Genomic DNA, 24,917 nt, shown 5'->3' on the forward strand with positions numbered 1-24,917 from the left:
GCATCGACTATTTGATGAGTCGATAGGGCGGTGCTGCCCCTTTGAAACACCGCGGCGTTTCTAAGGGGCAGGGCTGCACAGCTGATCCCGGGCTCCATGTGGTGCTGCCGCTTTGAAACACCGTGGCGTTTCTAAGGGGCAGCGCTGCACAGCTGATCCCGGGCTCCATGTGGCGCTGCCGCTTTGAAGTACCCCCTCTTCTCCCCTTCCTGCCTCTAGCTGATAGAGGCAGCGAGGGGGGGAGACGACTAGTCAACTATCGGGTAGTCGACTAGTCCTTAACTAGGATAGTCGACTTGTCTGCCCAGATGGTGACACCCAGGGACACATGGGCATGTCTCCAGCACTCCCTGCGGCTGATGCTTGTATGACACTGTGCTTGGCCCTAGGGTGGCCGCTATCATTATATTTACCTGGCCAATGGAAGCAGACTGGGACACCGATTCCCGCAGCTCCTATTGGCTGGGAACGGCGATCCGCAGCCAATGGGTGCTGCGATCGCCCGTAGCTGCAGAGGCAAAGGTAAATATAACACGGGGGCCTGCCAGGGACTAACCCAGGGGGACCAGACCTGGCCCATGGGCTGGTATTTGCCCACCCCTGGGTTATAGCCTGGCCATTCCTGGCTTGAAGGTGCAACGACTCCATCACAGGAGTTGCTGCCCTGCCAGTGGGAAGCAACTGCCCAGCTGAAGGACACCAGACTAGCCCAGGGGTGGGGGCTTGAGACCACCTCCAGGGGAGTGGCACCCATCCTGGATCCGCCCTGCTCCCCTACTATGCATACGCTCCCAGGGCCCACCCCCTTTCAGTCCTGGGGCCTGCCCACAGGCCCAGTCCGGCAGTCAGGACAACAGCCCACACCCCGGAGTGCGGTTCTCCATGGATCTGCCACGGTGGGTTCCCCAGGCACGTCACTGCATGCACCCCTCTATCAGCTCTCCCTGTCAGCCCTGCCGCTGCCCTAATGCTCACGCTGGGCCCAGCCCTGGGCACCTTTCCTCAGGCGGATCAGTGCAGCCCTCTCCGTGGTGCCTGGCTTAGGCAAAGCAGCCAGCTCTGTCTGCCCAAGGTCATACAGGAGCTGGGAACAGAACCAATGGCTTCCTATGTCATTCCAGGCTCCTGGGCCACGCTTCCTGCTTTGCCTGCCACAGTACAGTAATCGGGGAACCCTCAGAAACCTGCTTGCGAGTCTAGTTCTAGGGTGCACGAGCTCTGCTCCCCTACATGCATGTGCTCGCATTTACTTCCCAAGAAGCTGCACAGTTGGGAGCAGGACTGTGACATCAGACCCCGGCACTGAAAACAGTAAAGCCCCCGCTGGTCCCCAGAAAGGCAGACAGGCGGTTATGTAATTACCTGGGTCAGCCTACAACCGATCCCCCCTTTTATTCTTCCGAGAACAAGCCAGGCCCTGAAAGGACTCTTCTAGGGTCAGAGCGGGAAAAGGCAACTTTGCTCAAAATGGCCCCAATGGCAAGGACACGGGAGAGGAAATGCTGAGTTACAGGCGTGCTAGGAAAAGATAAGAGCAGCTAGAAAGCAGAGGGAAGTAGGGTGACAGGCGTTAACAAGGATGAGAAGGGCTCTTAGATATGCCGGCTGGGGGAGAAAAGCGGCAGCATTAATAACGGAGGAAGGAGATGAAACTGGTGATTTAAAAACTGCTGAGCTAATGAACTGGCTTTTCCCAAATCTGCCTCTGATGGGCAAAGATTAAAAGTTTGGAGGAACAGGAAATAATGAAGAGCTTGTACAGATCTAAGGGTCTGCCTAGACCAGAAAGCGCTGCGGCTTTAACCAGGATAATTAGAATAGCACAACACTAGGCATTGGACTGGTATATCAGTAAAAAATTATTAAAACTTCTCCTCCTCCATCCCCCTCTCACACCAGTAAAACGGGACTAGCCTGACGCGAGTACATGGAATCAATGAATGTACCCAAATCAGCACCCAGATTATCCTGTTTGAATGGAATTCGTTCATCGCCATGGATTTAACGAATTATTGTCTATATGTGTTCTAATGTCCCAGAGAACTGAATATGGAAGTTGTGAAAACATGTCACTGGTTTTCAAAAAAGCAAAGCAAGTCGATCCTGGCAATTCCTGCTTGGTATAATTAGCTCCGCTGCCAGCAAATCAATGAGGAAACAATGAGAACCCCCCAAGAGGGCTTCTGAAAACTGAGCAATAAACGGCACAGATCTGCAAACAAGCAAACTATGACACGGTCGACCTTTCTGTAAACAAATTACAGAAACAGGCTGAGTGGGCTGCAGCTTTAGTAAAGCATTTCCCGCAGTGCCTTGCAAAGCCACACTGCAAAACGCAATGTGCTCCGCATTGGGAAGGAGCATTTCTGCAGGAGCTGAAGGCAGCTGACAGAACTGACCGAGACAGTAACGGCTGCGGTAAGATGCAATGCAAATCCGGGTTGCTTTTCTCCACCAAAATGTAACGAATGTTCATGAACGGTTTATCCCTGAACATGAACAGTGCACGGAGACTTCGCTCAGTTGCTGTTTCTCACACACAAAGCTTTCCCTATTTTATTATTCATTATTTCTATCACACTAACACGCAAACTCCCCCACTGGGATCGGTGCCCAACTGCATTAGACAGTGCACATACACTATTTTCTTCCACTATTTGATCTGAGGAAGCGGGTCTGACCCACGAAAGCTCATCACCTAATAAACCATCTTGTTAGTCTTTAAAGTGCTATAGTCCTGTATTTTGTTTCACATACACGGAGACAGTCTTGCCCTGAACAATTCAGAATCTAAAGATCGGCAGAAAGAAAACCAAGTCTTATCTTACAAAGGCAGCCAACTTGAAGGGTTTTTTGAAACTGGCTAGTAAAAATCCTGTTTGCAGTGTTGTTACAACTGTGCTGATCCTTGGGTGTGAGAGCAACAAGGCAGGTGAGATCGAAGCTGTTACTGGACCGACTTCTGTTGGTAAGAGACACTTTCGTGCTATACCGAAATGACTCAGAGCGTCACAGCTAACTACGCGGTGGAACAGAGGACCAGGAAGCATAAGGAGTTACTACACAAGGCAAGAGACCATTCAAGGTGAAGCTGGCAGCTGTAGGACATAGAAGGGTTAGTATGTTCCAGGCTGCAATTAGAATACTTCAACTTTCAGAGCCATAATTTTAAAACCCTTCCTTTACAAAACATGGCTGAGGTTTTCAACACTGCCTGTGGGATTAGGTTCATACACAATTAAATCCCCTAGATAGCTTTGCAAATCCAACTGTACAAGGAGTGCTCTTCCTCTCTGATAGCAGGATCTTTTGCATGTATCATCACCAAACATTCCTGTCTCCTCCCTGCCGGCTTTAAACCCACTCTCCTGCCCGTCAGTTTCAGGGTATGTCTATATTATTACAAGCACCATAGAACTTCTGACATCATCAACAAAGAAGTGCTAAGGAGGACACGAGTCTACAAGTTAGGTCAGGGCATAAGATGCAAGATGGAAAACTCCTAAAGCCATCCTATACGGTGAGTTAAAGGAAGGTCAGAGACAGAGAGGATGCCCAAAACTGAGGTTTCAAAGCAAGAGATATCTAAAATGCTTTGGTAGAGAGTCGCAGACTTGGAAAGCCTAAACGAAATCTCATTCAAGTTGATGATCCAATCTGGAGCTAGGAATCACAGAACATGGTAAACAGTAACACTCTACAGTTTAAAAAAAAAACTGAGTAAAAAATTAGCAGTTAGCCACGGTCAACAGGAAAACACCTTTTGCTGCACTTAATGGGTGTGTCTAAACTACATGGCTCCATCCGAAGGGTTCTGGGGTCGGCTGATCCCCATCTAGACTGCCGCGCTGAGCCGACAATCAGCTGATCGGCACAGCACGGCGGCCATTTTGATTTAAATGAAGCCACGACTATTTAAATCGTGGCTTCATTTCCCTTTGCCATCCTGACTAATCTACATGGCTCCGTCGACGGAGCCATGTAGTTTAGACTTACCCAATCTGATAAAAGCTGTCCAGCGTTGGCTTTTATAATCATCAAAAAAGCTGCAACATGCAGATAGGACTGTGACTTGTGACACCAGCAATGACCAAACATCTGTAAAGGCAAACGGGGCCACTATAGACAGACAGAATTCTTCCATCAACCTAGTCGTGTACTTAAGGAACTTAATGACTCGGTGATCAAAATAATGATCAGTGAACAGTCTTGTTTTTCCTGTAACCTAGGGATTTTAACTAACAATTAATTTACTAGTCACTACTCAATAGGCACTTCCACATTCCTCTCAGCTAAGCTGATCTCAGTGTCTGTGTTTCTCTGCTGTAGGCTGTTACTCCAACTCTGCGCCTTTGCTGGAGGAGACCAGAGCTTCTGGCCCAGAGGGCAGGTAGGCAGGCTCAGTGGTATGATCATAGAACACTAGATCTGGAAGGGACTTCAAGAGGTCATCGAGTCCAGTCCCCTGCCCTCACGGCAGGGCCATCTAGACCATCCCTGATAGATGTCTGTCTAACCTGCTCTTAAATATCTCCAGTGGTGGAGATTCCACAACCTCCCTGGGCAAATTATTCCAGTGTTTAACCACCCTGACAGGCAGGAAGTTTTTCCTAATGTCCAACCTAAACCTCCCTTGCTGCACTTTAAGCCCGTTGCTTCTTGTTCTATCCTCAGAGTCCAAGGAGAACAATTTTCCCTCCTCCTCCCTGTGATTCCCTTTTAAAGACCTGAAAACCACTATCGTGTCCCCTCTTAATCTCCTTTTTTCCAAACTAAACAAGCCCAGTTCTTTCAGTCTTCCCTCATAGGTCACGTTCTCTAGAACTTTCATCATTTTTGTTGCTCTTCTCTGGACCTTCTCCAGTTTCTCCACATCTTTCTTGCAATGTGGTGCCCAGACCTGGACACGATACTCCAGCTAATCAGCACAGAATAGAGCAGAAGAATGACTTCTCTTGCATTCACAGGAGTGTTGTGAGCATCCCAGAATCATGTTTGGTTTTTTTGCAATAGTGTCACACTGTTGACTCATATTTAGCTTGTGGTCCCACTCTGACCCCTAGATCCCTTTCTGCCATACTCCTTCCTAGACTGTCGCTTCCCGTTCTGTATGTGTGAGACTGATTGTTCCTTCCTAAGTGGAGCACTTTGCATTTGTCCTTATTCAACTTCATCCTATTGACCTCAGGCCATTTCTCCAGTTTGTCCAGATCACTTTGAATTTTGACCCATCCTCCAAAGCAGTTGCAACCCCTCCCAGCTTGGTATCTTCTGCAAACTTAATAAGCTTCCTCTCTATGCCAATATCTAAATCATTGATGAAGATATTGAACAGAACTGGTCCCAACACAGACTCCTGTGGAACCCCACTTGTTATGCCCTTCATATGACTATGAACCGTTAAAACTACTCTCTGAGTACGGTTATCCAGCCAGTTATGCACCCACCTTATAGTAACCCCATCTAAGTTGTATTTGCCTAATTTATTGATAAGAAGGTCATGCAATACTATAGAAAATGCCTTACTAAAGTCTAGGTATACCATGTCCACCGCTTCTCCCTTGTCCTCAGGGCTTGATATCCTATCAAAGAAAGCTGTCAGATTGGCTTGACATGATTTGTTCTTTACAAATCCATGCTGGCTGTTACCTATCACCTGATTATCTTCCAGATGTTTGCAGATGAATTCCTTAATTACTTGCTCCATTACCTTCCCTGGCACAGAAGTTAAACTGATGGGTCTGGTTGTTCTTATTTCTCTTTTTATAGATGGGCACTGTATTTGCCCTTTTCCAGACTTCTGGAATCTCTCCTGTCTTCCATGATTTTTCAGAGAGCATAGCTAAAGGCTCAAATACCTCCTCATCAGCTCCTTGAGTATTCTAGGATGCATTTCATCAGCCCATCTGGCAAGTGTCCCAAGATCTCTGTGACCCAACCCGTCATACACAGTCCCCTAGCAGAGCTCCTACAAGGGCGCACCCTTCTCACAAGAGAGTGAAACTGACTCCTCTACAGAAAGCGCTGTCAAATGCACAAGAAAAGCAATGTGGAAAAATAAGGCTTTTCTCCTAATCACTTTCCATTTTAGTCCGCTCTGGAGTCACCTCTAACCACAGCAGGTACAATAATTTCAGATGGAAATGAAATATCCCCTTCAATTAATTACAGTTCTCTCCTTGTCCTATTAGGATTCTTGTTCACCTGTACTGAAGGGAACCAAGTCTCAGGGTTTGTCTACGCTACAGATGCTATAGCAGCACAACTGCAGTAGTGTAGACACTTGCTATAGTGACGACAGGGGTTTTAGAATCATAGGATTGAAAGAGACCTTAGGAGGTATGGAGTCCAACCCCCAGCTCGAAACAGGACCAACCCTAACTCAATCAACCCAGCCAGGGCTTTGTCAAGCCGGGACTTTAACCTCTAGGGATGGAGATTCCATCCCCTCCCTAAGGAACCCCTCCCAGCGCTTCCCCACCCGCCTAGGGAAATAGTTTTTCCTAATATCCAACCTAGACCTCTCCCACTGCAACTCGAGACCATTGCTCCTTGTTCTGCATCTGTCACTACTGAGAACAGCCTCTCTCCATCCTCTTTGGAACCTCCCTTCAGGTAGCTGAAGGCTGCTATCAAATCCCCCCTCACTCTTCTCTTCTGTAAACTAATAACACCCAAATCCCTCAGTCTCTCCTCGTAGGTCATGTGCTCCAGCCCCTAATCCTAAGTTGTCCTTTGCTGTAGCTAACCCTCCCCATTTGAGGCTAGAAGAATTCTTCCACTGAGCTAATGGAGCCTACCCCAGGGCTTAGCTCAGCTCAACTACATCCACTCAGGGATGTGAAAAATTCCCATCCCTGAGTGACACGGCTAAGTCAACTAAAATGTTCTTTGCAGACCAGGCCACAGGTAAGAGAAACAGGGAGATGGTGGTTCCCACTGGCTGTACTTTTTTTTCTTAATTAAATAGCTGACAAATATGGTTTTTGCCCATCTGCTACGGAAATTTTAGAAACAACATAATTAACGTAATGAAGCATGAACGCGAGCCCTTTCTGGTGTCCTGCCAAAGCCAGTCTCTTATTTGTTACAGCATTGGACAGTCATCCTTAAATACACATTCCAGAGAGACACCCATTTCCCCGTAAGGCTGCAGCCAACTCAGTGAACACAAATGGTTCCGACCACCTGCCGACTCTGCCAAAGCGAAGCCAATCTGCCTAGAATCACTTACAGACATGGACCCTGGGTAGAAATTTACTGGTAAGTTTGAGGCAAACAGGCCAAGAGGCTTGGGGGATAGCAGGATCCCAACCCACGAGGTGCTTAGTGCTGGTTTCCAGTCTCGCTAAGCTCGGGGGAGACCCGGAAGACTGGAAGAAAGTGAATGTTGTGCCAATATTTAGACAGGGTAAACAGGGCGATCCAGGTAATTACGGGCCTGCCAGTCTGCCATCGATCACAAGCAAGGTAATGGAATGGTTGATACAAGACCTGATTAATAAAGAATTAAAAGGGGGTAATGTAATTAATGCCAATCAACGTGTGTTTGTGGAAAACAGATCCTGTCACACTAACCTGACAGGCATTTTTTTATGAGATTACAAGTCTGAGCAATAAAGGCAATGCCGATTGTAATATATTTAGATTCTGTAAGGCCTTTGACTTTGTCCTGCGTGACATTTTGATTAAAATACTAGACCACCACAAAATGAATAACAGTAAGTGGATTACAAACTGGCTAGGTGTCAGGTCTCAAAACGCTACAGTACACCAGGTGTCAGGAAGGGGGCGTGTTTCCAGCTGGGTTCACAGGGATCAGACCGTGGCCTTGTGCTATTTAACATTTTATCCAGGCTGAGAGCGCTTGCGAAAGACACAGGTTGGCAGTGTGGCAAATAGCCAAGACGACAGACACTGATTCAGAGTCACTTGGGAAACCGGGTGCAAGTGGACAAATGTAAATGTATACATCAAGGAGCAAAGAACGCAGGCCATATTTACAGGAGGGAGGACCCCACCTGGGAAGCAGTGACTCTCAAAAAAGTTTGGGCTTTATGGTGGCTAAGGACCTGAACACGAGCTCCCAATGCAACGCGGCAGGCGACTATGAACTTTGGAAGTGTAAACAGGGAACCTGGAGTAGCAGTAGGGAGATGATCTTGCCTCTGTAGCCCATGCTGGTGGGACTGCTGCTGGAACTGTGCACCCAAGTCTGGTGTCCACAGCTCCAGACGGCTGTTGTTAGGAGCCAGACGGGGTTCAGAGAAGAGCCACAGGAAGGACTGATGGGTTGGAAAACATGCCGTGCAGTGAGAGACTCAAGGAGCTATGGGGTCTAGGGATGCCCCATTTGGTATGTTCTTTATGCCTTGGGGACGATACCGGTAACTGACTCATCCTCTGGGTGAAGATGGTGGTTGTTAACACCAACACTGCTTGGCCATGCTCTCCTGGGAGCCAGGGCGCAGGGTTTCAGCCTGAGGCCGGGACGTGTCATTTACAAGAGGCACTGGTGACATACCTAAGTGTACTACAGCAACCAACGTGCGGGTTCCCGCACAGCTTTGCATCTACTTAGCCCTGCAGGCGAGTCCCACGCTGTGTGCGATCACAGCCCCCCTCCCGGGTACACCTCTAGCAGGGCCCATCCCGGCACCCCCTGCAGAGTGTCTCTCCGAGTCGGTAGGAGAGCGGTGCCTCCAGGGCGTCTCCTCCTGCAGACAGTGTCCTATGCAGCTCCCCACTCTGCACTGTCTCTGGTTCGGCCAGCCCCCTTGACCTTCTCCCTTCCAGGTCTGGGCTGCAACCGCGCTGCCTCTGCTCCTGCAGCTCCATTTGTAGTCCCTCCTGACTGGCTGGCTCCTCCACAGCCACTCTAGCCACCTGGAGGCCTTCTCCATGGCCCTTTTGGCCTTAGGGGCTAGCCCTATTACAGAGGGGCACTGAGGTCTAAGCTTGGGAATTTGCAAAGGGAATTTCCTCCTGCATATTGGAAGCAATCCTGCCATGGGTCCTCTCTCTGCTCTGAACAGCCGGGAGCCCTGCAAGGGGGACTTGCAAACTCCTCCTCTTTACACCGTTTTGTTTGTTTACTCGTTCCCACTGCATCAAGACATTGCCACGCCCACACTGCTTGGAGACCACCAGTCTGTGTTTCCAGGAGACACCCGCTCCACCTCCCTTCAATAAGAGCCACCCTCTTCTGGACTCACATCAACAGACCACCGGCCGTGACCAGTGTGTCCCGGGGTGGACACTGGTCTTGCTGCATGGCAAAGGGGACAGCCTGTAAAGCGGAGGGCTCTCGGCTGAGCATCAAATGCACCTGCCCAGGAAACCAGCCCTAGGGAGAGACAGAAGGAACATTCGGCACTCCATGTGGCTGAGGGTTGCAGCTTGAGGCTCCGTTGGCCAACCAGTTGTGTTTTGACCTTCCCCGCCACTAATCCATCTTAAAGGGCACCTGCTGCACCTCAGCCTCAACTCTTCCAGAGGCAAGAAGGGGCCCCATGTCCTCTCCAAGACAGCTAGCACGAACCTGGGCTCAGCTTGTGCGTAATCGATGCTGCAGACAGATCTCAAAGGGCCGCTGGGTGGTGGCTGAACGCAGCTGGAGAATGCCAATTAACGGTGTGCGAGTTGGCCGAACTGAGATGCTTTTGATGAGTTTGAAGGGCCTGTAACTATTTTAAAAACTGTCTCCGAAGAACCTTCTCCGAGGCTTTGGATGTGCGCCGCTGCATTCATCCCGCAGACGCGCCAATCAATACGCCAGCATGGGGCACGAGTTGAAATCCAGTGCCAGGGAAGGAAAGGAAAACATCGTGGGGTTTTATCAAGCAGCATTCCAGCCAAGCTAACGCTCCGCTGTGAAAGCTCTCCCAAACTGTGCGGCATCAATACACCACGGCCCAACAGGCCAGCACGTTTGAAAAGAGCTAAATGAGTCAGTCCAGAGCATAGAGGAAAATAATCTCGCTCAAAGTCCCGAGGAAAAATTCACAGACCTTGGCTTTAGTGCTCAGCTCAAACAGGGAGCTGGGGGGTTGTTCATAGACTCATAGACTTTAAGGTCAGAAGGGACCATTATGATCATCTAGTCTGACCCCCTGCACAATGCAGGCCACAGAATCTCACCCACTCCTTAGAATAATCCTCTCACCGATATCTCAGATACTGAAGCCTTCAAATACTTTGAAGACCCCAAGATGCAGAGAATCCTCCAGCTGTGATCTGTGCCCCATGCGACAGAGGAAGGCGAAAAACCTCCAGGGCCTCTGCCAATCTACCCTGGAGGGAAATTCCTTCCCGACCCCAAATATGGCGATCAGCTAAACCCTGAGCATGTGGGCAAGACTCACCAGCCAGACACCCATTGTTAGCAGATTTCTGCGGAAGGAAGCATGCCAGACTGACCACCTCGCACGCCTGATCCTGCAGTCCTCGCACGACTTATCCCGCAAGTGGTTCTGCTGCCTGCACACATGCAAAGACAACACCTGGGAGCAAAGGGCAGCAGGCTCACGTCCAAGTGCAGCTCATCCTCTGCTGCAGTTAGGGCTTCCCTCGGCCACCCCTCCAGAGCCACAGGCCAGCCGGGCCAGAGGGAGAGGGGACCACAATTCAGTCTCCAGTCACTGTGTGACTGCCATTGCAAGCCCCTGCTCTGAATAAACATCACGTAAGAACATAGGAGTGGCCAGGCTAGGTCAGAGCAAAGGTCCATCTAGCCCAGCGTCCTGTCCTCCGACAGTGGCCAATGCCAGGTGCTCCAGAGGGAGTGAACAGACCAGGGAAACAAGTGATCCACCCCGTTGCCCATTCCCAGCTTCTGACAGAGGCTGGGAACACCATTCTACCCATCCTGACTCATAGCCCTAGATGGCCCTATCCTCTATGGATTTATCTAGTTCCTTTTTGAACTCTGTTAAAATCCTGGTCTTCACAACATCCTCTGGCAAGGAGTTCCACAGGTTGACTGTGCGCTGCATGAAGAATCATAGAATCATAGAATCATAGAATAATAGGACTGGAAGGGACCTCAAGAGGTCATCGAGTCCAGCCCCCCGCCCTCAAGGCAGGATCAAGCTCCGTCTACACCATCCCTGACAGATGTCTATCTAACCTGTTCTTAAATATCTCCAGAGAGGGAGATTCCACCACCTCCCTTGGCAATTTATTCCAATATTTGACCACCCTGACAGTTAGGAATTTTTTCCTAATGTCCAATCTAAACCTCCCCTGCTGCACTTTAAGCCCATTACTCCTTGTCCTGTCCTCAGAAACCAAGAGGAACAAATTTTCGCCTTCCTCCTTGTGACACCCTTTTAGATATTTGAAAACCGCTATCATGTCCCCCCTTAATCTTCTTTTTTCCAAACTAAACAAGCCCAGTTCATGAAGCCTGGCTTCATAGGTCATGTTCTCTAAACCTTTAATCATTCTTGTCGCTCTTCTCTGTACCCTTTCCAATTTCTCCACATCTTTCTTGAAATGTGGTGCCCAGAACTGGACACAGTACTCCAGCTGAGGCCTAACTAGTGCAGAGTAGAGCGGCAGAATGACTTCACGAGTTTTGCTTACAACACACCTGTTGATACAACCTAGAATCATATTTGCTTTTTTTGCAACAGCATCACACTGTTGACTCATATTCAACTTGTGGTCCACTATGACCCCTAGATACCTTTCCGCCATGCTCCTTCCTAGACAGTCGCTTCCCATCTTGTATGTATGGAACTGATTGTTCCTTCCTAAGTGGAGCACTTTGCATTTCTCTTTATTAAACCTCATCCTATTTACCTCTGACCATTTCTCTAACTTTCTAAGGTCATTTTGAATTATGTCCCTATCCTCCAAAGAAGTTGCAACCCCACCCAGTTTGGTATCATCTGCAAACTTAATAAGCGTACTCTCTATCCCAATATCTACATCATTGATGAAGATATTGAACAGTACGGGTCCCAAAACAGACCCTTGAGGAACTCCACTTGCTATCCCTTTCCAGCAGGATTTAGAACCGTTAACAACAACTCTCTGACTACGGTTATCCAGCCAATTATGCACCCACCTTATCGTGGCCCTATCTAAGTTATATTTGCCTAGTTTATCAATAAGAATATCATGCGAGACCGTATCAAATGCCTTACTAAAGTCTAGGTATATGACATCCACCGCTTCTCCCTTATCCACAAGGCTCGTTATTTTATCAAAGAAAGCTATCAGATTAGTTTGGCATGACTTGTTCTTCATAAACCCATGCTGGCTATTCCCTATCACTTTATTACCTTCCAAGTGTTTGCATATGATTTCCTTAATTACCTGCTCCATTAAAGAAACGCTTCCTTTTGTTGGTTTTAAACCCGTTACTTATTAATTTCATTTGGTGACCCCTTGTTCTTGTGTTATGGGAACAAGTAAATAACTTATCCACTTTCTCCACACCAGCCATGGCTTTATAGACCTCTCTCATATCCCCCCGAGTCTCCTGTCAAGATAAAAAGTCCCCGTCTTACTAATTCCTCCTCATCCCCAGGATCTTCTGGGCTCCACAGTGTCTGCACTTCAACACTGTTGCACCGCCCTAGCTCTGAAGGGAAGATGCTCTTATGCCAACGGGAGGGAGCTGTCCTGCGGGTGCAGTTAATCCAGCTCCACGAGAGGCGACAGCTATGACGGCGGGAGAAGCCGTCCTGTCGACGGCACGCTGGCTGCCTGTATTGCAAGAAGCCGTCCTGTCGACAGAACGCTGGCTGGCTGTACTGCAAGAAGCCGTCCAGTCGACGGCACGCTGGCTGGCTGTACTGCGAGAAGCCGTCCAGTCGACGGCACGCTGGCTGGCTGTACTGCGAGAAGCTGTCCAGTCGACGGCACGCTGGCTGGCTGTACTGCGAGAAGCCGTCCAGTCGACAGAACGCTGGCTGGCTGTACTGCGAGAAGCCGTCCAGTCGACGGCACGCTGGCTGGCTGTACTGCGAGAAGCCGTCCAGTCGACAGAACGCTGGCTGGCTGTACTGTGACAAGCAGTCCAGTCGATGGAACGCTGCCTGTACTGTATACCAGGGCTCAGGACACGGCTGGGGGGACCTGAAGTGCACCCAATGGGTTTCTTCTGGGAGTGTGTGTTTGTATGGCCCTTGGCACAGCCCGGGGAAGGGGACCCCGCAGAGATTCTCGGAGGAAATGGACCCTCAGAAGCTCTGGAATTAAACAGAGAGCTGGCCAGTCTGCCCTCCCCAGCTGTGGTTGAGAGGCATTTCAGCACCATGATGCCCTAGGGCAGACTGCCTGGGACGTCGGGCCTACCGCTGCTCTTCCTGCACGGTACGCCCGAGACACGCGGATGGAGCAAGCCCTCTGCAGACGGGCCAATCCTGAGCACACTCCAGAGACTTCCACTGTGCAGGAAGAGTCGGCTACACCCAGGATCAAACCCATTACTCAGGGAGTTTCTCTTAGCTTGGCTTCTTAGCACGCCACAGCTGGGTGAGTGGGAGCTTGGGTATTTTTGCCCGGCCTGCGCGTCCATCTCTCTCTGGGAAGCTGCAAAGCTGTGTCTGGCTTCCAGTGGGTCAAAGGGCTCTGCATCATCGCAGCGAACGACAGTGCCTACCTCCATAAAAGAGTTGATAAATAAACACATAAAACAGCCGAGGCGAAACTCTCCCGCCTCCGGGCCTCCCCATAAAGCAACACACACACCACTGGGCAGCAGCACAGCCTGGAAGGAAGGATTCAAAGGGAAGAGATCAGCACAATATGCCCAGGAGTACCGCACCTGGCGACTCCTCCGCATGGCTCCCGGATAGATAATTGCCACAGCACATTCAAGCTCAGCGTTATCTGCACAGAAAAAAAAATACAGCCTCCTCCATTACCCTGTGCACCTGCTGCTCTAGCTCAGATGGTCTAGACACATTTCTCTGCACTGCTGAGGCCACTAAATGAGACATGTTTCAGGCTCAGTTGCGGCGTGGCCGTCTGGTGTAGGGTGCATTTTGAGCGCCAGAGTGTGATCGGGACACAGGCCAGTTGGGCCCGGGCTATGAGAATCATTCTGTAAAAGGGGCTGCTGATAAAGTCCACAGCTGCACCAAGTAGGGGAGAATTCCTGGAACCACCTGGGAAGACGAATTTCTGGGCAAGTGTCTAAGAAGCAGGAAGTGACACTAACTAGAAATCAAAGATTCATAGTATATTAGAGGTGGAAAGGACCTCGAGAGGTCATCAAGTCCAGTCCCCAGCCCTCATGGCAGGACCAAGCACTGTCTAGATCATCCCTGACAGGTGTCTCTCCAACCTGCTCTTAAATATCTCCAGGGATGGAGATTCCACAACTCGCCTAGGCAATTTATTCCAGTGTTTGACCACCCTGACAGGTAGGAAGTTTTTCCTAATGTCCAACCTAAACCTCCCTTGCTGCAGCTTAAGCCCATTGCTTCTTGTCCTATCCTCAGAGGCCAAGGAGAACAATTTTTCTTCCTCCTCCTCCTCCTAACAACCTTTTAGGTACTTGAAAGCTGCTATCATGTCCCCTCTCAGTTTTCTCTTTTCTAGACTAAACTAACCCAATTCTTTCAGTCTTCCCTCCTAGCTCATGTTCTCTAGACCTTTCATCATTTTTGTTGTTCTTCTCTGGATCTCCCCCAATTTTTCCACATCTTTCTTAAAATGTGGTGTCCAGAACGGGACCCAGTACGCCAACTGAGGCCTAATCTGCGCAGAGGAGAGTGGAAAAATTACCTGTGTCTTGCTCCCAACACTCCTGTGAATACAGCCCAGAATCATGTTTGCTTTTTTTGCAACAGCATCACAGTGTTGACTCCTATTTAGTCAAAATCAAAAGTGAAAGGGGAGCCCAGAAAGGCTGAACAGTTACCAAGAGTCTCTTACACCTTCGGGACATATTGGAAGGAGGGGTGTCTTCAGCTGTCCCTGATGGAGTTGCATGTGTAGTCTAGATTTTGTACATCCCCGAGATGCAACCACCCGACTTCCGCCCCCCCCCCCCCCCGCGCACTTACAAAAATGGTGGTAAGTGTGGAAAGGGCCAGAAACCCTGACTTATGTCCTCGGCTCGCATTTATGATGGCGCACAGGCCTACCGTAAATGTGGGTTCGAGTTATGACACCCCCGACTTGCGATGCTTCCTCCGGAACCAATTGCGTCACAAATCGGGGACCTCCTGTATACACACCAGTATTGCCAAGCACTGAACCGCCAAATCATGAGATTTTAAACCTACGAAATGTTGTTTTGGGGTGGGAGTTATTAAAACCCAAATCTTGAATGTGCAGGAATCAGTGAGGTGCAGAAGAAACGTGGCCCTCGCATGCAAACAAACACAACACACAAAACCCACCAGCCAATAGTGCCAGAAACTAAGGAAAAAAACTCACCATCGATCACGTCACTGGTGATAATACTGTGCGAACTGGCAATGAGTTACCCATTTTGGACATACTCTCACATTATGGAGGCCTGGAAGCATGACCTAGGGATGTAACCGACTAGTCCACCGCCCAATAGGCCTCCCCCTTTGAAATGTACAAGAAACACCCACAGCTCTTGTACATTTCAAAGGGAGAGATGCAGCAGTCGGATCTGCTAGCCTCTGCCTCCCCTGCCACCTGCGGAGACAGTGCTGGGGAGGACTGGCTTTTAAGCCAGCTCTCTCCAGCACCAGCTCCTGCTCTCCCCCTTGCTGCCTCTCTCTGATAGAGTTCCTACATGACTACCCGATAAGCATTTGCCCACGGTGGGATAGTGAGCGCCCCCTTATCAACTAATCGAGTGGTTGATGGAAATTCCATCGACTACTCGATTAGCTGATTAATCAAAATTTAACAGCCCTAGTGTGACCCTTTAATTTAAATGATTAGCTGGAACACTCTAAAGGTGCCTTCACAGCCTAGGTAACGAGTCTTCATTCACCAGCATCTTTTACACCACTGAAACTAAACAAACCACACTGACAATTTGCACTAGAAACTCAGGGGGCAAGGTGCAGCCTGTGTCCAGCCCTGTCTTGTGATACCTGTGTGACGGCACATTGGGGTTTTCCCATCTCCTGCACCCCTGTAGTGGGATGAACAGACTCCACCAGCCAGTAGAATAGAGGGAGTTTATTGCTTCTCCAGGATACAGCACATCACAGATGTCATCTGGTTACAGGGCAGGCCTCAGTGTCCCCCCCCTTGAGATGGGGGGTGGCTGGGCCCTACAATCCCAGCCCCCTCCCTAGCTCCTCCTCCCCTGCTTCCCAGACAGAAACTAAAAACCGTCCCTTCCAGCCTTGCCCCCCAGCCAGGGGAGGCATTCCACCTTCCTTTGTTCCTCTCCCTGGGGGGTAACCAGTAGAACAGGGTACCTCACTATCCCATCAGCTACTTGGCTGGGCCATGGTATAGACAGCAGCCAGTGGGGGTCACCCACAGCCCAAGCCTAGCAACCAGCAAGGTACCCACACTACGTCACAACCTGGCTTTCAGAGTCACCTGTACATCTCCTGCTGCACGTCTGCTGCAGATACCCAGCGAGACGATAAGCCACTCTGGGTATGTTTGTGCTGCAGTTGAACACCTGTGAGCCGCAATAGTCCACGGCAGCTAAAAGACCCACAGCGGGGCCGTGGCTGGCCTCAGTCAGCTGACTTGGGCTCGTGGGGCTAACAATGGAGACAGACGTGCTCCGGCTCTGGGGACTCTCCCCTCCATGGGCAGCTGTACGGAGTGAGCACCCTAGGGGCAAGGCCTGGCTGTGGCCAAAGCCACTGCTCCCCGCTCTCGCGAGTTCACTGCCAGTTTTGTGACTAGGGGGAGGGGCTTCGCAAAGCCCCACCCCCTGGAGTCAGCAGGTTCTGGGGGGGATCTTACCTTTTATTTAAAAACTAAAATCATCATTTCCTATCCTGTCTGGCTGTGGGGAAAGCTGAAAAATGTGACGTCTAAGAGCTCCGATCCCAGAATGCAAGAACAGACAAACCCCAAATATATTACTTTTAAAATCTTATGATACTTTTAATTAATCGTTAGTGATTTGGGGCATGATTGCTGCACTGCTTGGGACTGCTAACTCTGCAGTGTGCCCGGGCCATGGTAATACCCTTTTACTGGAAAAGCTGTTTCTACCTAGCCCCCAACTTCCCCAGTGCAAGCCATTTCTTGCCGCGGGCTCGTACTGTCAGAACTAACTCAGCAAAACGCAAGAAAATCCCCAGGGATCGGCTCTAGGGCCAGTTTTGTTCAACATCTTTATTAATGACCTGGATGAGGGGATGGATTGCACCTTCAGCAAGTTCCCAGATGACACTAAACTAGGGGGAGAGGTAAATACCCTGGAGGGCAGGGATCGGGTCCAGAGTGACCTAGACAGATTGGAGGATTGGGCCAAAAGAAATCTGATGAGGTTCAACAAGGACAAGTGGAGTCCTGCACTTGGGACAGAAGAATCCCAAGCATTGTTACAGGACCCGGGGGTTACAGCTGGATATGAGTCATCAGGGTGCCCTTGTAGTCAATGGCACATTAGGGTGCATTAGGAGGAGCATTGCCAGCAGATCCAGAGACGTGATTATTCCCCTTTATTCGGCTCTGGTGAGGCCACATCTGGAGTATTGGGTCCAGTTCTGCACCCCCTACTACAGAAAGGATGTGGACGTATCCCTCTGTTCTTCCCAACTCCGAGTAAAACGGAGGTTGGGCAGGGAGGAGAGTTTTACTGTAGGGAGGAGATTTCCCAAGTGACCTCTTCCCTGGTTTTCTTGGAATTACGTGGGTGGTGGCAGCAGATTCCCCAAAATCCGGGTAGTAGGATTTTGGAAGGAAGTTTATTCTTACTGGAGCCTGCAGAGGCAAGGTTTTGGGGTGCTCTTGCAGGCCCCAACTCCTGCATTCAACATGCCAAAGTGGGGAACAGCCTTGACAGCAACACCCACGCTCAGTCTCGGAGGCGCAGCACGGGGAGAGGGGGGGAGTTCTAGTGCCTCCCCGCGGTGCTCACTGCTCCTCCAGCAAGAGAGTGCAAGTGCTGGTATCAGACCAGAGATCTTACTCCCAGCTTGCCAAGTGAGCCCCGGCTACGGTGAGGAGGCACCAGTAAGGCGCACGGCCATTACAGATGGGAGCCACGTAAGCACAATACTCAGAGGCCCAAGACTTCGGGGAATTCCTGGGGATCTCTCAGATTTGGGGGGGCTGGACCATTGTTTCCCCGATATTTTTGTTCATCCAGCTGTGGAATAAATGTTGTGCTGTGCACTGAGGCACATGCAGATGTGCACCACCAGCAGAAACATATGCTGCTGCCTGAGGGCTCTGCTAATCAGCTGGGCGGCATCTGAATTTCTCCTGAGCAGCCGCCCAAGCGCTCAGGTCCCAAGGAACGTTGGGCTGGGCCCTCTACACCCCCGTCCTGGCCATGTCCAGCCCGTCCCTCGGCTCCATGGGGTTTATTCTGCTTCCTAGCTCAGCATCTAGCGGAGAACATGGGAACCACGCCGCGCTGACAGGCCTTCAATCAAGAGTGGGGTATCCAGCAGCCGCGCTCCAGCACAACCAGGGGTGAGGGCTGGAGAAAGCGCTCGGCCCCCGCAGCACCTCCTGGCCTTCAGACTCCACCGCGGGAAGTGTTAGGGGAGAACGTGGCTGGGGCCGCCCCGCCCTGCGCTCTGCTCCGAGACGGCCGTTCTCCAGGGCTGGCGGGGTCAGCAAAGGCTCCACGCTGGTTGGGGGGAGCCGAACCCCGGCCTCCGTTAACCAGCTCCACGCTCAGGGCCCGGCCGGTGAACCCTGAATGTGCAGGGCTGGTTTGCACTTTTTGACAGCACCTTCTCAAAAATATCCCCCCAAACAACCCCGGGCAGTCGTCGTGCTGGCCCACGGCCGCCGTGTCACCAGCGCCGCTCCCGGGGCCAGGATGATCTGCCCCCGCAGAAGCCAGGTGGGAAAATTAGCACAAAAGCTGCAAGAAGAGACAAACCTGCCCCAGCTTCCCAGAGCGCGCGGCGCATGGGGTTTGAGAGAAACGCGCCAACAGCTCGTGTCAATAACTCCGGAAGGGCCTGTGAATTAATGAGTTTCTCCTCCAGTCCCAGACACCTCCACGGGTTCCTCCTGCAGTCCAGGAGCAATGCTCCCCTTGGGTTTTTTTCATTCACATTTGCAGAATGAATTTTGTTCTGTGCGCCAAGGCATGTGCACCACCAGTAGACACATATGCGGCTGTGGGCGCTCTGCTAATCAGCAGGGTGGCACCCAAATCTCCCCTGGGCAGCCGCCCAAGCGCTCAGCTTCCAGGGAACACTGGGATGGACCCAGTTAAAAAAAAAATCACACACTTAGGCCCTCTTGTTCCCTGGGCCTCCAGGGACCCCCCTGTGTCTGCCTTTGTTTTTGGAGCGCCGTCCCTCCCCATTTCTTCCTGCATTTGGCTCCACCCCCTCAACCCTTTTCAAATTTCCCCTGAAAAGGCACCTTTCCTCCGAACTGAAAATTCAGCCAGCCCATCCTTTCATGGACATGCACGAACCCACAAACACAGAGAGAGAGAGAGAGAGAGAGAGAGAGAGAGAGAGAGAGAGAGTGTGTGTGTGTGTGTGTGTGTGTGTGTGTGTGTGTGTGTGTGTGTGTGTGTGCGTGCGCGCACATGCGGCGAAAGAGCTTTGGAACAGACCAGAGGCCTGCGTGCACTTCAGAGTAAAAATTACTGCTGACTTGCGAATTCCCCCAGAGACCAAAAGCAGACGTAGGAAAGTGTATTCCCACACAGGGAGACCTGGCCCCTGCCCTGAGAAGGCAAAATGGGAACAAGAATTAGACGGGACCCTGAACAGGAAGGCAGGCAAGGCAGAGGCTAAGAGGAGGAATGTGGAAAACGACGTGGGGGTGTCTAGCTCGAACGAAAGCTCATTTCACATGGCACGCCAGGCTGAGTCTAGGGCACCGGGGCAGAGCACTGGCCTGGAACGTGGGAGACCTCAATTCCATTCCTGGCTCTGCCACCGAACAAGTCGTGGCGCTGCTTCGTGCCTCAGTTTCCCCACCTGCGCAATGAGGATAACGACACTGACCTGCTTTGGAGTCCTATGGAAAAGTCACTCCAGTTCCAAAGCCTGCCTGTTCCCAGCGCTGCCCCCTCGGGATGTCGGCCGTCCCCCTCCTGCGCTGGCTGAGCCACCAACGAGGCAGCCCGGGAGCTGTGTGCGCAGGGCGAGGGGAGAGTTAATACTGCAGCAGAGCCAGAGAGGGAAGACACACAAGAAAAGTGCTGACTCACCACGCCCGCTCTCACTGCAGCACTTCCAACCTGCCAGCTTCTTGGAGCCGTCCCAGAGCAAGATGGGAGGCAGGCAGACCAGTGGAGCCAGGGCCAGTTCCGTCACTGCTCGCACGCGGGCAGCCGGGAGAGATGCCTGCAATTAATTCAGCTGCCTTGCGGCAGAGGCTGCATTCCCCACCCCCGCTGCAGGATTCCAAGCTGTGGTTCCCAGGTGCAGAGCGACAGAAGTCAGTGGTGCCTGGGAGATGGGAGGTGGGCCCATGCTCAGGAGCCTGGCGCCCTTCCCCATCGATCTTTTCTTTACAGACACACAAGTTCCCGACTCCTCCTTCGCCTCTGCAATAATTCCTCGTGCTTTCCACCCAAGCAGCTCGACGCGGATTTTTTTTTTTTCAATTTGTATTCTGGCCCATTTCCCTGGTGGGGAAACTGAGGCACACCAAAGCAGGACCAGAACTCAGCCTGCACTAGGCATAAACACACCCTTCGTGCTCCGACTGGAGAACGTGCCCTTCTTCCCCAGCTCCTACTGACAACAGGGGTTCTCGCTTTGCTCAGCAGAACAGCCCGGGAGCCCAAATCTATCCCAGCAGACACAGCTGAGTCTGTGGGTTCGTGAGTGTCCACGAAAAGCCGGGCTGGCTGGGTCAGTGAGGTGCCAACCTGGGCATGACGGTTCTGGCTTTGTCACCCTGCAATAGGATATGCAGCATCAATAATCTAGGGGCGAGGTTGCGTGATGGACTTAGAGGGGATGTAATTAAACGTGGCCTAATGAAGTAAAATGGAAGGGCTTCTATTTACCTTCATAAGAAACCAGCCAGCCAAATGGGCTGGTTTGTGTAGTGACTGGCCCCGGTCACGCTGGTCTGGTTGGATCCCATGTCCGAGTCGGGCTGGTGAACCCTGGCTCTCCCCAACGTGGGAACAGGCTAAGACGCCCGTTTGAAATGGCCTTGCAAACTCTCCATGCTTGGAGACGCCTGGCGTCAGGTCAAGTCTGACCGTCCCAGGGCAAGGCAGGCCGTGGCCAGGTCTGTGTTTGGGGAGGCAGGTGCCTTTGCTAGCGCGCCCCAGCCCGCTGTGCCGGGGGAAGGTTCCAGTGCCTGCTTCCCCACCTCCCCTCGCCCCAGTCTAGGGCCTACGGGTGGGAGCAGGGCGCAGTTACCAGCTCAGAACTCGACCTAGGAAATCAGAGAGCAAAGTCGCCCCTTGGGCCCTATGCAAAGCATCCTCGCTCCACTGCTCCACGCAGGGTGGCCCTGGACACTTGGTCCCCCGTGGCTTGTCTGGTCGCAAGCACTGGGGCCCTCACCCCACCCTCAGAGAGACTTCCCCATTCAACCCTGGAGCTAATCTGTTCAGGAGCCAATTCCTCCTCCCACTGACAGCTGGGCAACCCTGCTGCCCGCCAGGCCGCACGGGCAGAGCCCAGATTTGACCTTTGCCTAACTCTCAGCTGTGCCTTGCGCAGTGGTTCTCAACCAGGGCTATGTGCACCTCGGGGGCAGGGCCGGATGGAGGCATGGGCGAGCCGGGCAGCTGCCCAGGGTGCCAACCGATGGGGGGCGCCCAATGGCAGCTGTAAGGGGCGCGTGGCGTCCCTGACAGTTGCCATCAGGAGCCGTGCACCCGGCTCCCACAGCGCCAGCCCCAAGGCGCCGGCCAGCAGCGCCCTTCCCCCCACGTCTGCATGGCCCGGGGCGCGCCAGCAACGCTAGCCAGCGCATGCACCGTGCGCCCCAGGGGCAGGCCCTGGGCTGCGCGCCAGCGGCCGTAACCGGCCCGCACATGCGCCTTGCGCCTGGGGGCGGCACCGTGCACCCGAGCCCAGGACGCCGAAAGGGCTCGGGCGGCCCTGCTCGGAGGTACTCAGAGAGCCTCCCAAGGGTACATCAGCTCAGCGAGAGATTTGCCTTGTTTTCCAACAGGCTACGCAAAAAGCACCAGCGAAGTCCCTGCAAACTAGGGATGTGACCGTCTCACTGGTTGCACAGTTACGTGCAGGGTTACGTGCAGGAGCCGGCGCTCCCGGGGAGTTGGCTTAAAAGCGGCGACACGTTGACTTAAGAAAACACACGTTAGCACCCCTAGGGCAAAGTAACATTTCGTACGGACAGTGGCCTGTTTAGACGTCTCCAGGCACTGTTCACGGGGCCACATTTACATGCCGAGCCATTTAAAAAGACCCGTTAAAACGGAGAAAGTGGCAACTTTTCAATACGGGTGGTTGTGACGCCGCTGGAGTTTGATGTCTGGTTTTGTAAGCAAGTGATTTTGACAAGAGGGGGAACCTGGGGTGCACGAGACCAACCAGACTCCTGGAAGGGGGTACAGTCGTCTGGCCGGGTGGAGAGCCACTGGCCTGCAAAACATGCAGCGCGACCGGCTGGTGTCCTGCCCAGCGACCTTCTCCAACTCCATCTCATTCTTATCCCGCTAGCATCTAAGGCTCCCGCTGAAGTCAGAGCCCCATCGGGCCGGGCCCTGCAGAGACACAGCGCCTGCCCCCAGAGAACACCCAGACACGACCGGAAGAGGGTGGCGAAAAGGCAGAGGAAATGGAAGAGGGGAAATGGAAGGGCAGAGCAAGTGAGCTGCCAAGGCCTCACAGCGAGCCAGAAATGGAACCAGACCTTAACCACTAGGCCAGACTTCCCTTTTCCTCCTCGGGCTTACAAAACCTCCCCCCGGGACGGCCGCCCTGCAATCCCCGCCCCCTCAGCAGGGTTGGGAGCTCGGTTGCTAAAGGTCGGCACCCAGGGCTCCTGGCTCAAAAAGGATTAACCCGCCTCAAAGGCAGGGCGACGGCATTGAGGGGGACTCTTTATTTGCGCTGCCTCGGCTCTTTGTTCCCGACGGGAGCAAACTGGCTGGTGTGAGTTTGTTTGCTCGCTTTGGAGACATGACAAGGGGCTCAGTGGCGGGCCAGCCCTGGAAGGGATCATTCCTCGTGCTGGGCGGGCGCATTCGCATTTACAGCAAAGGGACACGCTGCCCGTGGAAACGAGCGCTCGGCATCCCTTCGAGCCAGCAGCGCCACAGCGGGAAGATCAACGCGCTCCTGGCGCTGCCTCCCCAGGCACACGGTGCGGGGGCAGAACGCCAAGGTAATTACTTCTCGCCGTTCGAGAAGCAGCCAAGGACCCAGGGCTAAGCCAGGATTTCAAGGGAAGTTGAGCCTGGAGGGGGAGTTTGGGGGCCAGGCAGATGCAGGGGGTGAGGCTGCAGCTGACGGTTTATTGTTCAAGGCAGGGACGTAACAACCCCCGCTAGGAATGAAAAGCACCGGCCAGCTAACCGGTGACACGTTGTGTTTAACGGGGTAACTACTTAAATGGGGGTGGGCGGGTGATCCGGCTGGGGTGGAGCAGCCCCTGCCTGTAGTGCAGTGGGCCCGTCCAAGCTGGATTGCTCCCCCCACCTGCAGCGCGGGCCGGGGGCTCCACCTGCCACGCCGCAGGCTGCTCCATCCAGGCCAGCCCACCGCAGGGTTGGGAGCCAGGGTTGCCTCTCAGTTTTTCCATCACTGGGCGGAATAATGTTGTTCTGTGCGCTGAGGAATGTGCAGATGGGCACCACCAATAAAAACACAAGCTGCTGGCTGTGAGCAGCTGCGGGTATTCTGCTAATCAGCTAGGCGGCCACTCAAGCGCTCAGCTTACAGGGAACACTGGCTGGAGCACCGCCCCCTCCACCCCGCAGCCAGGCCAGGCTTGCCACACCACGTCACGGGTGAGAGGCTGCTCCGGCCAGGTCGGGCCACGATGCCGCACCGCGGGTGGGGAGTTTCCCCAGCCTGGCTGGGCTGCCGGTTAACCTCTGACGTCCGGTAAAGTAGCAGTGACTAGGGGTGCCGGTGATTAACCAGTTAACCTCTGCCGTCCCTACTGGCCCCTACCCACACGAGCTACAGAAGGGCTCCGTGGGGCAGGCCTACACTGCCGTGGGGGGTAACTGCAGCTCGCCGGGACACCCAGCAAACTTGAATGTAGCTGATTCTGGGCCCAGCGCCTCGCAGGCCTAGCTGCAATCAACCCTCCCAACGCACAAGCAGCCAAGCACGCCAGGCACGCGGGAACGGCACGCGGGATAGAACCATCGATCGGCAAGTCCCACGCTCCAGGGACCAGCTCAGTGAACGTGGCACTCCCTGTTCCTCCCGTGGCTAGTCAGAGGCACTGCCTCTGGGGGACGCCTTTACCCCCTGCCACAAACAAGCGACGTCCTGCCCCTCTGGAGCAGTTACTGCCCTGGGAGCTGGCTAGTTAATTCCCATCGCCTTGCACATGTTGGCTCCATTAAACCATCTGTGCCCGATGTACTGTCCTCCGGTCCTTCTCCTTCAGAAGGGCCAGTGAGTTCCTCTTCTCCCTGGGGGACGCTTCTGGACCATCCTTGATGTCGAGATGTTCTGGGGCCACGCTGTTGGGACGTGTTTGCACGAGCGCTCTGGGCCTGCCCATCTCAGGCGCCCGCCCCCTGCTTGCCACGTCCTGCCTCTCGCTCACGGCTTGTCCGTGCTTCATGTCCACTCCCACTTTAGCCCAGGCCTCAGGACAAGGGCGAAAGTCACAGGAGCACTTTGAAGTTTGATTTCTACGGACCCTCCGTAAGGATGTGGGGAGCCCAGCCC

At 52.7% G+C, this 24,917-nt stretch overlaps 1 protein-coding gene across 13 annotated transcripts in view; it reads right to left on the reverse strand.

The window, feature by feature from the left end:
- SYT2 (synaptotagmin 2) overlaps nucleotides 1-24,917 on the reverse strand; it is a 128,929-nt gene that overhangs the window by 14,343 nt on the left and 89,669 nt on the right. For 2 of the 13 annotated variants that reach the window (XM_075910213.1, XM_075910214.1), the window contains one exon: nucleotides 20,073-20,198. The exons of 10 other annotated variants lie outside the window; for them this stretch is intronic. The gene's annotated coding sequence lies outside the window, so the exon portion shown is untranslated. Of the gene's footprint in view, nucleotides 1-20,072; nucleotides 20,199-20,278; nucleotides 20,384-24,917 lie in introns of all 13 variants that reach the window. One more of the 13 variants, XM_075910212.1, reaches the window with a different exon arrangement.

The sequence above is a fragment of the Pelodiscus sinensis genome, chromosome 27 (assembly GCF_049634645.1).
Source record: "Pelodiscus sinensis isolate JC-2024 chromosome 27, ASM4963464v1, whole genome shotgun sequence".
NCBI lineage: Eukaryota > Metazoa > Chordata > Testudines > Trionychidae > Pelodiscus > Pelodiscus sinensis.